Raw genomic sequence first — 13,065 nt, 5'->3', positions numbered from 1 at the left:
GATCGAGGGCTCTTATTTATAAAGCCCCAAGTGGCATGGCCTAGGACACAGCCAACAACCTGCACAGAAAGAGCCACTATGTATATAATCAGAAAAGCAGATGCCAGATTCTGGAAACTTTCCCTAAATAAAATAACGAAGATAATGTTTCCTGCTTTAGGTCCCAATAAGGAGGTTAGACAAAATAAATTCCAAATTCCAAACTTTTCAAGCAGATGTATAAAATCACTCACACCTGGGTCGTATTTAAGTTCACTGAAAAACAGGCACCTAGGACTCCAGCGAGGATTAAATTCATAAAAGGAACCTGTATTATACCGTTCCACTCAGTGGCTAAGATGCTGAGCTTGTGGATCAGAAAGGTCGGCAGTTCGGCAGTTCGAATCCCTAGGTCTCCTGCGTGAACAGGGGGTTGGACTAGATGACCTCCAAGGTCCCTTCCAACTCTCTTACTGTTCGACCTCCTCAAAGTCAGCCCTTCCGATTAACCGCAATGCAAATCACCTTTATCCACCACAAAAGGGAAGCAGGGAAAAGCAACGAATGGCCAAGGTGTATCTCTCTCTCACACCTCGCAGCCCCGTCGCTGATCCCAGACCTCCCGTCCGGCTTGAGTATATATCGAGCGCGGCTTTTTGGTTCGGGAAACGTGAACATAGCCGAGCTGGTGTGGTGGAGAGGGGGGGGAACTCCTGAAAAACCGGGAGAGAAAGTGGGGGCGCGCAGGGCTTTTTGGGAAAGGTAGTCCTTGGCATACAGCTGCCTGTGGCCAAGAACTCGGTCCGGACTCTATCTCCCAGAGGCGCACTAGGCAGCGGGCTGGTAGGAGGCTTTCTCTGTACGAGCCTCCCTTACGTAGTTTCAGATTCACATATTGCATCCTATCAGGCCAAAAGGCGATGATGTCACCTGCGGGCTTGTGAGGCAGCGAGACCGGAGTTACTCCTGCTGGCGGCGGCGGAGGAAGCGAGCCTGCCTAACCAGCACCCATTGTAAGCCGAGCGGGGAACCGGAGCGGGCGGCGGCGGCGGCTCCAGAAAGATGCACGGGGGCTTCAGGTAAGGCGGTGCTGCTCCCCCACCCACCCCCGCTCACTGCAGGCGGCACACAACGCCCAAGCCGAGGCCCCGTTTTCAGATGGTGGCTCGGGCTTGGCTTAACGCGATATGGAGGAACCTAAGTTACCTTCCGGGGTGGAGGGGTGTGTGTGGAAGAATAGGTGAAGCTAAAACGGCTTTCTCGTTCATCCCGGTGTCGGGAGAAGCGGCTTGAGGGGCGCCCGAACTTTGAAGATTTTAAGCTGGGCTAATGGGGGAGGGAGAAGTGCTCTAGTCTGCAAACGAGGCAGGGTCTTGGGTTTAAAGGATGGGGGGGGCAGAGAAACTTTAAAGGCGGTTTTCTCTCAGCCAGAGGTAGAATCGGAACGGGAGAATATGGGCGTCGCTGCGTGGATTGCATTATTTCGCTCGTTTCTGGAAATATCCCTGCGCCCCTTTTCGCCTCCCGGAATTGTGTGGCTCCCACCCACCCCACCCCACCCCAGATCTGCGCGAGAGGCCAGAAAACTGTGGGTTTCGCGTGTGTGTATGTAACAAAAGGTGCAGATGTCTTCCCCCCCCCCCGTTTCTTTCCGGCTGCAGCCTTTCTTTCTTCTGAATGGGATCGGGGCTGGATACGCCGCGAAAGAGATCGGCTTGGGGAAAAAAAAAAACAACAACACCGGTCTGCCGCCTTTACCACTATCTCCCCTCTCCACAAACACACACTTTTTGTTGTTGTTTGTTGCTGATAACATTCCCCCTCCCCCCCCCCAATTCCGCGGGTTCAAAGCCGCCGAGAGAGAGAGAAAGAAAGAGAGAGAGAGAGGGAAAGAAAGAAAGAAAGAGTTTTGATTCTGCCGGCTTATCGCGAAGGCATTGGAACAAGCAGCCTAAAACTAGGAGGCGTGTAAAGTCGCGGCTTAACGTTGCCGCAACGAGACTTTGGTGCCTGTTTGTGTGGACGGTGCCCATGCTCGCCGCGTCCTCTGTATCGAGACCTCTTTGAAAGCTCCTTTTTGATAAACCCCCCTTGTGCCTCTTCCCCGGGTTTCTTGGTAACTGGGATCCGCTACACGTGCAGAACGGAGTCCCGAAACGGCTCTCCCGGGGTTGCCCGCTCTCACCATTACTGAAATGCTAAAGGCATGGAAACCACCCCGGCTTTTCAAATGCAAAATAAGGCGGAACCAACACTTCGAACCAACATTTCAAAAAGAGACAGGGGTGCATCCGCACGGCTCTTCTAAAAACAATTAAAAAAAATCTGTGACTCTTGAGGGGGGGGTTTGGGGCGCCGGGGATAGGTGGGTGGGAGTCGATACATCTTCATCTATAACCCTGCGTAAAGACCATCGATGCTTCTGTTTGCTCCATGGGGGGAAAAAAAAAGACAAGGTAATGGGGCTTTTCCCCCTGTGGAAGATGCAGAAACTGCTTCTCCTTTTCCTGCCACCTGGTCTCCATCTTCCTCCCACCCAGCTCCTCCCTCTATTTAGGGGTCTCTTGCTGGCTTTTTCTTTCCGTGAATGGGTGCGTTTGAGTGTCTTGGACCCTACAAGGGGGAGCTTCTCCTTCGTTCCTCCTCGGCTGGGCTAGTGGCTTTTGCTCCACAACCAGAGGGTCCCCAGTTAACCGAGGAAGAAAATAACCATTGTGCACATGCCTCTTTTCTCTCGCGTGTGTGTGAATGTGCCTCCTGGTTTGCAGCAGTAATAAAATCTCTTACCGATTGAGGATTTTTGAAGGAGACGCTGTCTGCAACAGGAAAGAGGGGAGGGGGCGGGGCATCAGAAATCGAGTTGCTATGGTTACCTATGCTGTTGAAGCATTGCTGCTTTTTCCTAGCTCTGGGTTTCCCAGATCCCACTTTTGCCTGGTAGCCGTGGAAGGGTGTGGCTGGCGGTGGTCTGTTTTTCAGCCTCTGGAAAAATGGGATGCAGGTGAAGGTATGAATGGAGGAGGAGGAGGAGCCCAGTCTTGTGATGTAAAGTAAAGGACTTCTTCGACTCAAGATTGACTTCTGGTGACCAATGTGAACACATTCTAGGTTAGCTTTATTTTATTGTATAATTGAGGCTTGGGAGCTTGCATCTGTTTAGCTTTCTTCCTGCTCTGGGGTCCAAGTCTGGAGTTAGTGGATGTTAAATAGGAGGGGATTAGGTTAAAAATAGGGTAGTGTGAGTTTTGCCAAGGCGCAGCTAGCTCTGTTTGAGAAGCAGCGAAGAAAGAAAAGGCTGGCAATTCCTTAGTGACAGGTGTGGGTGGGTTCCCCTGTTGCATTCATAGAAACCAAGAGGAAATCGTAGGCAGGCATGAGATGCCTAAATCGCACAGGGTGTTTCCCTAGCTGCCTCTTCCTTTCCTAATCCCACTCTATGCTAACACGCTTGCTCAATGCCTGTTGCAAAATTACAGTAGGATTTCTTTTTTTTAAAAAAAAAAAATGCTGTAGCTTTATTCTTTGTGCACAAGAGCTGTGAGGGGCTTTTCTGAAACGGGGGTGAAAGCTGAGAAGAAAAATGCAGAGATGGTAACAAAAGGTGGTTTGCCATTTTGCAGCAATGCTTCGTGTGCTTTGACATGTCCACATGCAGTGGCAGTTGTGTGGAAAGGGCATCCGGATGGATTAAGGCTGCAAACAAATGTATGTACTTCATTGTGCACCATGTTCTATATCAATGACTAGAAAGTCCATCTTTTATACTTAATTGAACGTTAAGGCATTGGACCTACCTGTGATGAATTGTATCTACCTTGCGTCGAATGATAGAAATTTTGTGCTAATGATCTTCATTATACCCTACCTTTGCTACATCATTATTTCAATTTGTTGGTTATCAGATGGCTAATGTGTGCATATCTTTGCTCTTGAGTTAACATGAAGCTATTTTACTTGGACAAGGTATTAGCCAAGGGTCAATGATACTATTTTAGATGTTGGTATTGATTAAAGTGTGTTTACATTTTTTTCTAGCTCTTCTGGATCCAACAGCCCAGGGAATTATGTATTGACTATTTCCCATCTTTATGGGCAACTGAACACAGGGTTGGCAATTTGTCCTATCATCAGCTCAGATTAGCTGGGAAATGAATTTAGCCTTCCAAATCCAGGTCACAATCTAGTTCAAATACTATGCCAGCTCATGGATTCTCATGTTAACTCCATGATGTTGGTTTTTATTAATTTGATTGGAAACTTCAGTATTGGGCTTCCGGGATAGAATGCATAACATTGGATTTACTCTTGCAGAGGAGGAATCCAGTCCACTGTAAAGTCTCAATTTCTGAACTGTCTGCCATTAGCTTGGATTTTTTACATAAAGGATCTCATCTAAAGATTTTGTAGAAAGTGATACGTTTCTCAGAAGTTAGAATAGTTCCAACTCTCCTAGTATTCCAGAAACTGAGAAACTGTTCTCTTTAATCAAAGCTTTGGGGAGTGTTTCCTAGCGGGGGAATTCTGGGAGTTGAAAGCCACACACTTTAAAATTATTGAGGTTGAAAAACTGATTCCGTGGGGTAAAATATATAAATAAAGGAATGAGGGAATATTCCAAATCAGATCTGCCTTACAAAATTCTAAATTTGGTTCATATTCGTAGAGTAGAAAAGCTAGGAAGGGATAGTTCAGTCACAGACCCATCCTGTGATTGCTTTTAATTTTTAGTTCTACACTGAAATATCTAATTAATCCTGTAATTTTACAGGACTAGAGTGCAAGGTGTCTAATTTGCACACATTGTCACTGAACTATTCTTATTGTTTATTTTGTAGTCTAGGAATTTGCATAAGATAAATGACAACTAATTTGTAAGACAGACTTCTGGACTGCTTTGCAGACACTTCAAGCGGTCTATTGAGCAACATTTTCACTGGTTTCATACAACACATTACTTGTAGACTAGGCTGAAATGTAATTGGGTGGTTTGTGATTCAATGTAGTACAGTGGTTTAAAGCACCCTGTTATTAACACAGCTGCCTGCAATTACTGCAGGTTCAAATCTTACCAGGCTCAAGGTTGACAGCCTTCCATCCTTTCTAAGGTAGGTTAAATGAGGACCCAGTTTGTGGGGGCAATAAGCTGACTTTGTATAAATATACAAAAGTATGAAGGCTATTGCTTAACACATTGTAAGCCGCCCTGAGTCTCCGGAGAAGGGTGGCATATAAATCAAATTTAAAAAAAAATGTGTCAGGAACCCATTCATTGTTTTGACATGTTATGGGAATGGGCCATTACGTTAAACTACAACATCATGATACCCCGAATTGGTTATAAAATGGGCGGCTATATAAATGTTTTCAATAAATAACATTATTTGAACATTGGTGTAACGTTAGATAAACGTAGCAACTAACCTGTCTTTAAGACTGAGTTTTAGTATGACCATGTATTTACAACCTAATTGTTTTCTCACACACCTCTTTCCCTAGGCAGAGCAAACTTTAAGCATTCAATATTTTAGGGAGAGCGCTTATTATTGAGTTGGTAATGCATTATCTTCAGTATGCATAATGCCATCGTTTTACTGCCAAATACTGAAAATATTTTAAGCAGCTTTCTCTAATCTTCCACCTTTCAATTGTGCTGCATTTGTCCTTCTAATCAAGTGGGGATAAAGGCTGGGTAGGAATTTTGGGCCCTGTGATTCCAGTATATCTGGATAGCAAGAGGTTAGAGTCAGAGTCTATGGAGAAAACCATGGAGAAAACCATTGCCAGTTGAGGTAGACAGGTGTAGTATAATCTTTGGGGGAAACAAATTAATACACGCGCTCTAACTGATACTGTTTTTGAAAGGGTTAAAAAATGTAGACTCTGAATGTGCCAATTCCTACCAACAAATGTCATTTTATGGTGAAGTAGAACTGAAATATGACTGTATCTTTTAGAGTATGCCTGCAATGTTAATATCCTTTGTGTTCTACAGAGGAATAGCTTTACAATTTCGTCTGGAAACGGTCAGATTAATGAATGAGGTATGACAACATTTTAAGGTTTTTCCTCACACCATCTTTACACAATGAGTGCCGAAATGGGAGCGCACGTGCCGGAAACCGGAAGAACAGCCGCCCTGTTGCGCATACATATGCCGAGTGGCTGCTCTTCCGGTGAGCGCATGCACACCGGTTACCTGCTTTTCTGGTTTCCGGCGTGCATGTGCACATGAAGACCAGCTGGCTGGTGTGCATGCGCGTGCCGGAAACCAGAAGAGCAGCCACCCAGTGTGCAGTGTGAAAACCAACTGGCCAGTGTACCGGAACCTGGAAAAGCAACAGGCGACGGCTCACATGCCCAGAGTGATGGCTCTGCGTGCCACTTCCAGCACACGTGCCATAAGTTTGCCAACATGGGCTTAGAAAATATGGTTCCTCATTGGAGGAAGACCCAATTTGAGTCTGACTGGACACTGGAAAGAGCTCATATAACTGACCTACACAAAGGCAAATCAAAAGGCAAAAGAAAATAATTTGTTACTTTGCAGAATGTTACTTGTTCCCTTTTAGGAAAACACAATCGGTAAGAACATCTGGCGTGAAGAATTATCGCAGCGTTCTAATGGAGTTAGATACCAATGAAAATAGAATGACTTGCTGCTGGGAAATATCCCTGCCATCAATGTGGCTGGCGTTAGATATTCTGGACCATCTGTAAATTCAAGAACAAGCCAGGTAGAGTGGGTTGCAGTAATCCAATCCAATCAAAGTGATTGGGGCTTCCTTCTGTGAAGTGATCTGGGCTCAATTTGAATCTGACTCCCAAAGAAGTGGGAATACTTTGCAGTATTAATTCTCCCACTTCTCAGTCGGATTTCTGCCCTCATGTTTAGTTAACAGCTCCCATAAGGTGGCAGAAAGTTGAATTTTAGCAGTAAGCAACCCTTCTTTGAGGAAATGTTTCCCTTATCTATGAAAGAGGCTGTGATGTACTTCCTGCTGAAAAGAAGCCTTTGCTTGATTCAACTATTCTGAGTAATTTTGGACCTGTCTCTAAGCTTCCCTTTGTATTAAAAGAGCCTTGGGAGTTGAGTTTGAGGCCAGGGCAGAGCATGAAAGCTGCATTAGTCACACTTGGAGATGCCTCTTGATTCTCTTTAATCTTTCAGTAGCTTTTGATATGCTCAGCTTTGGTATTTCTCTGGCCCACCTCCTTGAAATGGTATAGGTGTTGTTGTTTTGCAGTGGTTCTTCTTCTTGAGGGGGGACATCCCAGTTGAGGTGGAGAGTGGAGAGGAGAAATCTGCCCAGGGACTTGTACTTTGTTGAGTATCTCAGGTATCTTTCTGGTCCTTTCCTAACATCCTAACATCTATATGAAGCTTATAGAATAGGTGACTTCTAAGCAAGGTCATCTGCTAGCAAGGGATTTAGTGCCATCAGTATACTAACAGTGCCTATACATCCCTGGGCTAGATTATGCAGCAAAAATGCTAACCCAGTACCCTTGGTCCCAATGAGAAAAAACAAACTCTGTCTGAATCCCCCCAAAGCAGAGTGGGAGTTTGGGTCTCTAGGTAAACAATTCCAGTGAAATATCGTTTTTGATGCTGAATGGAGTTGCATTCCCATGAACCATTGCTTTAGAAGTTTCCATAGTTGAATGATTGGCTTCCTTGAAGTGGTGGCATGTTCCCCTCCCTCCCTCCCCCCCCCCCACTTTCAGGCTCACATGGAAGAAAGCTGCTTTAATGATTAGCAGAGATTATAGTGTATTGTATGTAAACTAACCTTTCCTTTTCAACTAATCTTCTTACTCCTGCTTTACTATCTCTACACACACCATGATATTTTACTCCACTGATTTTGAGAAATGTAGTTATACATTGAGTGGCATCACTGCTGCTACTATTATTATTGCTACCACCACTATTACTGTTATTATTAGTAGCATCTTTCCTGCATTTGTTTTCCACCAGTTGTGTTGGGACTGCACTACAAACAGCATGGTAATTAAGAAAAATCTAGTCCCTTAAAAACTGGAGAAAACTAGATTTGAAGATGGATATAGTGCATTTGAGTTGTCTACCATAAATCAATTCTCTGCTCATTTCATTTTCCTCCTCATTCTGCCTCCAAACAATTACTAGTAGTTACTGTCTTGATAGCCTCTACCTATTCTTTTGCATCCTGAGTTGTTTTCCTGAGCTAGAAAAAAGGTTATACCAAGCTTCCCTTTCTCTGCTCTTCTCATTCTGTCTTTCCAAATTACAACCCAATTAACTAGTCCATTATTAGACTACCCCTGTAATGTAATCTAGTTTTCTAGAATAGACAGACAACGGTACTAAAAATGAGCTATTTTTTGGAATAGGAGCATCTTTATAAATGATCGTTTTAAGTCCTGTTGCTATAAATTAATTAATTAATTAATTAATTAATTAATTAATTAATTTAATTCTATACTGCCCTTCTCCCGAAGGACTCAGGGTGGTGTACAGCCTATTAAAAACACAAAGACAAACATCAGTTAAAAATAATTAAAATTATTACATAATTTTGGCTCAGATTTAAAACCCCAAAAATTTAAAACACCCAATTTAAAAATCATTACATTGATAGCCCGGCTTGGCGGAACAGCAGGGTCTTGAGGGCACAGCGAAATACACGGAGGTCAGAGATCTTACGCATTTCCGGGGGCAGTTCATTCCACAGGGCAGGGGCTCCCACAGAGAAGGCCCTCCCCCTGGGTGTCGCCAGCTGACATAATTTGGCTGATGGCACCCTGAGGAGACCCTCTCTGTGGGAGTGAACTGGGCGGTGGGAGGCTGTTGGTGGCAGAAGTCGGTCTCGAAGGTACCCGGGTCCTATGCCATGGAGCACTTTAAAGGTGGTAACCAACACCTTGAATCGCACCCGGAAGACTACTGGGAGCCAGTGCAGCTCGCGCAGGAGGGGTGTCACGTGGGCAAAACGGGTTGCGCCCATAACCACCCGTGCGGCTGCATTCTGGACCAGCTGGAGCCTCCGAGTGCTCTTCAAGGGGAGCCCCATGTAGAGAGCATTACAATAGTCCAGCCGGGAGGTGACAAGGGCGTGAGTGACCATGCGCAAGGCATCCCGGTGCAGAAAGGGCTGCAACTGGCGAATCAGGCGAACCTGATAAAAAGCCCCCCTGGCCATGGCCGTCATATGCTCTTCAAAAGACAGCTGTGCGTCCAGGAGGACGCCCAAATTGCGAGCCCTCTCTGTGGGGGGCAGAGATTCACCCCCAATAGTCAGCGATGGTACCAGCTGACTATATCGGTATGCCGGAAGCCACAGCCACTCAGTCTTGGAAGGGTTGAGTCTGAGCCTATTTCTCCCCATCCAGACCCGCACGGCCTCCAGGCAGCGAGACATCACATCAAGGGCATCGTTGGGGTGGTCTCGGGTGGAGATGTACAACTAAGTGTCATAAGCGTACTGATGGACTCTCACCCCAAAACCACGGATGATCTCACCCAGCGGCTTCACATAAATGTTGAACAGCCTATGACTTGGCTTCCAGATTACAAACTAAATATTGAAGTGAAGCCACCAATAACTTTCACTTTCCTAGAATGCCTGTGATACTATATGAAATCTAAAGGTTTCGTGATTCATTGTGACTATATCGAAGGTCATTTTTTTTTGTTTTGCCACTTTTTAAAAACAAAATTCTTTTAAAAATTCATTAAATTCTGCTAGGGTGAGGTGTCAAGGGAGGGACCTGTGGGCACCATATTGCCTGCCCAAATCTATCTGGTTCTTCTGGATTGGGTAATAAATTACAATACAATCCTGAATGGGGTGTGTCTTTTTTTTCTGCTGAGGATTTTCATATGAAGAATGGCATTTGTATTTCTATTAGTAGTGGGACAAGTTTGGAGAAGGATGAGTAAAAAGATTGAATAAGACTCTCCCTTGAGATATAAGAAAGCCAAGGACTGATGATCTTCATAGAAGATTGACTTGTCTTCATGGTGAATTGTTTTGAAGAAGCAAGATGGGCAAAGTATTGACACTTTTTGAACTTTGGTCTTGGAGAGGACTCCTGAGAACACCTTTGGAAAGCCAAAAAAACAAACGGATGGATCATCAAACCAACCAACTCAGAATTCTCCCTTGAGGCATAAATGATCGGGCTCAAACTATTCTTATTTGGATACATTATGTGAAAAAGTAGCTTACTGGAAAAGACTCTAATGAAGGGGAAAAGAAAAGGAAGAGGATGACCAGCAGCAAGATGGATGGACCTATTTACAGTGTGGGGTGTCCTTGAAAGACCAGATTAGGGATAGATCATCATGGAGAAAACCTATCAACACTAAGAGTTGGCAATGACTTTATGGCAGGTAAAAAGTCAGTCAGATTGAATGTGTACCCTAAGCAATCGTGAGAAGTACTTGGTAATGATCTAATTTATAAGGAGCTTAAATGTCCTAATTTTAAAGGCTGACTTTATTTTCTCTTTAATCGTTTTAATTACGACAAAAGATGTTCCCACACAACATTGTATCAATAACCACACAAGACCACAGAAATTATTGATCTGCTTTGAAAGTAATTATCAGAAATAATTACTTTCTATTTAGGAATAGAAATCGTACCTGAATAGAAAAGTATATTGCTTAACAAAAGCAATGCCTTGGGTTTTATTCCTGTCATTTTCGTGTTTGTTTGGCTTTTAAATGGAAAGAGGAAGAAGCAGAGAAAGTGGGGGATAGGGAAAAATCTCCATCTGAATCTCTACCTTGCAATTTCTGCCTGCCAGGATGGGATGTACTGGATGTGGGTGAATAGTCACAGTGCTGTATTTAGTACATTGGCTCTGAATTTTTGGCAGCAAGAAAGGTAGCAAATAGGTAGAATGACTTGTGTAGGCAGTTGCTATAATAGAACGGGACAGAACAAAATTAAGTATATTGAAATACCCTTTTTAAATATATTTATTTTAGTTTATAATAGTTATTAGCTTTCCTATCCTTAGTTAACACAAATATGTTATTAAATAAACAAATATTCCAGATGGGGAAATCTATCTAATAATTAAATTGATCCAACATCATAATATATATATAAAAAGAATTTTGAAGTATCCTTTTATAAAATGCCCAATTTTAAAATAACTTGAATAACTACTGGAATAAGAACGTCTTCACAACCTCAAATCAAATAATGTTGTTGTGGTCATTAACCAATAGAAAGTAAGAAAGGAAAAAAGGAAAAATAGTTTTCAAATATCCAGGACATCAAAAAATAATTAGGGAGGAACAATACAGAGAAATCAGCTAAAAGGCTTCATACTTATTGGTTAAAACTAACTTAAAATGTAGAATTAGAGAACCCCTGACAAATCTGAGGAAGATACAGTTGACAGTAGTTGACATAAAATAATAAAAAAAAGACCAGTGGGTAATGCTAAGACACAGCCATTCCCTAGTCCAACAAGTTCAATTGCTCTTAATTATGCTTTGTCTAATTTAATATGCCACCACATAAAACCTGGAAACCTTATATGCTATTTTAGGATTAATATCAGAAAGTAAGAATTTCTTGTAATGGTGATCATTCTATCCTGTTTTACTAGTCACGAGTGGGGCAGGTCTTCACAACTGTAGTGGAGCCATGAGGTGGAACTAGGTGTAGTCTTCTTCAGAAGAAATAGCTGTGATGCTATAAGAGTGTCACCCATCTCCACCCATTATATTTACGTCACCGAGACAAACAGAAAAGGAAATAAGCAACGGCCTTCTACATTGTAGGGCCATAGATGTGTTATTCCCTAAATATGGTACCTTTCTGCCATAAATTGCCCAGTAAATGATCATTTGTTAACCTCAACTGTGTGAGAACATGATTAGCCTGGTTAGGTTATGCTGCCCCTCTATACACTTTTTCTCAAAGTCTATCTTTTGCATATGGTTTTTAGCATGCTGTTTATTTTCAATCAAAGTGGAGGCCAGAGTTACAGTATGTGGTAACTCATTTACCAGTGTCCCCATCTTTTCTCTTTGTTTCTACATCTGCAGAAATTTATTTTGAAAGATCTTTATGCCAGGAACCTTTTTTAAAGGTTGATCTCTTAAAATATGATGTATATTATTGGTGTACAGTATTATATAACAGGATGATTTGTGTCCACAGTCTTCTGGCATGGCCAAGAATGCTGAGATCCTGCCAACCAAACTTTTACTTTAGCCCCTCTTCCAAACAGTACCTGGGTTATGTTTAGATGGGGATTTCCAAAACCTCTCTTCTGAGCATTCCCCTTGGAATAACACTGGGTTGCATAGTTTGGCTAGTAGAACTGATGGTTGCTTAACAGGATATTTCTAAGGTGGAATTTGCTACAGATTCTTTTTCTCCTACATCCTCTCTGCCTCGCACCCCGTGGTGATTTAATTATTATGGTAGGATAACAGAATTAGTAATCTACAGCTTGAGGCTCAGGGGTAGGAACCAGCCATATTGGTGTCATCTAATTTATTTTGATGTGTGAACCCAGCCAGTTGCAGCTTCTTTACGTAAATTCATGCATAAATTCAAGTCATGGGTCATACTTATAAGAAATGTGTGAAGATGTCGAACAATTTACTATGCATACCATCTTATTTCCAACAGGCAGTAATGCGTAGGGTATGGAGGCAACAGATTTCTTTCATTATAACATTCCAGGTTAAACCTATGATTACCAACTTGGCTTTAAAAAAAAATCTTGAGATTCTGAACAGAATAATGCTTGACAGGCTATCAAATTTTGTATGTCACATTAAAAAGCACAATACGGGTTATGAATAAACTGGTGTTACGGATTCTGTGGCTTCTCATACATAGGTTTGGCTGGCCACTAACAAACAAGTTTCTCTGTGGTTGTTTGATATGTTATGCAGATTGTTTGCAATTTCTTTTTCTGATTTTTTTCATGGAGGAACAAGTCGTAGCACCTGGTTTTCATGATATGCTAATCACATCCCAGATGGAGCTATGATAGTTCTCGGGTCAACTCACAGGAGGAGGTAGCAAGCAAGATCCAAGCAACATGCATTGCACACTCATGGCTCTG

At 43.0% G+C, this 13,065-nt stretch overlaps 1 protein-coding gene across 1 annotated transcript in view; it reads left to right on the top strand.

Annotated features, from left to right (window-relative positions):
• The first annotated feature begins 984 nt into the window (after positions 1-984).
• Positions 985-13,065, top strand: part of DAAM1 (dishevelled associated activator of morphogenesis 1) — a 168,569-nt gene continuing 156,488 nt past the window's right edge. The window contains exon 1 of the mRNA XM_070931638.1: positions 985-1,058. The gene's annotated coding sequence lies outside the window, so the exon portion shown is untranslated. The remainder of the gene's footprint in view (positions 1,059-13,065) is intronic.

Source organism: Pituophis catenifer, unplaced genomic scaffold (assembly GCF_029215685.1).
Source record: "Pituophis catenifer annectens isolate HBS135680 unplaced genomic scaffold, rPitCat1.0.hap2 SCAF_1, whole genome shotgun sequence".
Classification (NCBI taxonomy): Eukaryota; Metazoa; Chordata; class Lepidosauria; order Squamata; family Colubridae; genus Pituophis; species Pituophis catenifer.
The sequence above is the reverse complement of the archived record's forward strand: the minus strand, read 5'-3'. Positions and strand labels throughout refer to the sequence as shown.